Genomic DNA, 1,390 nt, shown 5'->3' with positions numbered 1-1,390 from the left:
CCCCCCCCCCCCCCGGAGGCCATTGCCTGATTCTGGGCACCCCTGTTTAACCAGGACAGTGACGAGGGAATCTTCCCAGAAGCAGAGCCTGGCTTGACCTCCAGGTTGACCGTGGCCTAGGACCCTGAAGATGAAGGGGTGTTTCCCTCTCCCCCAGCACTTGTGTGTTTCACTCGCCTCTAAGGAGGAAACCTGAAATCAGCTGTGACGTGTCCTGTGATTTCTTCAGTACTAGCACAAGAATTGGGAAGAAACTTGGTCCTAAAATAAAAACATCCAGTTGCCAAGATTTCTGTGGCTGAATGGCCCTTTTCCCTTTCAATAAATCTAGTTAAAAAGATGGTGAGAAACCAGCTGTTTAACTTTAAGCAGCTGCTGAGGGCTTGTGCTGGGTCTTTCCCCCCCCCCTTTTAAACCAACCTTGCAGTAAAGAACGTATTTATCTAGCATATGATGAGACCATGACAGAAGTAAGCACATACACACAATCTACGTAATTATATACAAAACTTTTACCTGGGTATGGCAATGGCCGCCTAACTGGATGTCCGATACAGCTGTCCAGGCGATGCCTCTGGTGTTGCTTCGTGGAGATCTTCTAAAGAACCAGAGAATGCAGGTCGTGGGCAATCTTGCACAATATGTTTAATAGTTTGCGTATCAGCACCACAATCACAATAATCCATCCCCACTGATAAAGGGCAGAGGCCCTTCTTCCAGTGTCACACCTAATTCTGTTAAGTTTTGTCAGGAGAGAGCAAGGTAGGTCAAAATCAGGTGGCTTAGTAGCGGGATCACTAACGGTCAGGCCCCAAGAAGGTGCCTTGGGCCATTCCTCTCTCTGGGAATTCTGTTGGCTAAACTGGGCAGATGTTAAGTGAATCGAATAACAAAGGACTACACTCATTGAATAGCTAAACCCATTTGTAAAACCCAGTTTGGTGGTCTTTCAAAAGAATAGTTTTTCAGAAAGTGCTGGTCTGGCATGATGTCGGTGGTGGAAATCAGTCTCCACTCTCTCCTGCAATGCAAGCCAAAATGGGGTGTGGTGATCAGTGACCAGAAGGGGGGTGGGATGCCTCGCAGTAGCCTAAAATGACCTGCAGGAGCTAATCGTATCTCCAGTCAGCTGTCAGTAAGGCAAAGGTGTGTTAGGAGCAGAAGAAGCTCATTTCTTTCAAATCGGAGGAGCAGAGGAGATGGCTGAGAATGAGATAAAACAAGCATCATGAGGACATGCCAGGAAAAAATGAGGTTGCCAGAGCCTGCTTACATTTGTTGACAAGCAGTTAAGAGGAGTCCCTGTGTCCACCTGAAACCAAAACATTAAAGCATGTCCCAAGTCTTATTCTATAGGGCTTGTTTTAGCAGTCTAGGCAGGGTGACCTGG

Source organism: Protobothrops mucrosquamatus, unplaced genomic scaffold (assembly GCF_001527695.2).
Source record: "Protobothrops mucrosquamatus isolate PMUCROS unplaced genomic scaffold, P.Mucros_1.0 scaffold31, whole genome shotgun sequence".
NCBI lineage: Eukaryota > Metazoa > Chordata > Lepidosauria > Squamata > Viperidae > Protobothrops > Protobothrops mucrosquamatus.
This window is presented reverse-complemented; position numbering follows the sequence as displayed.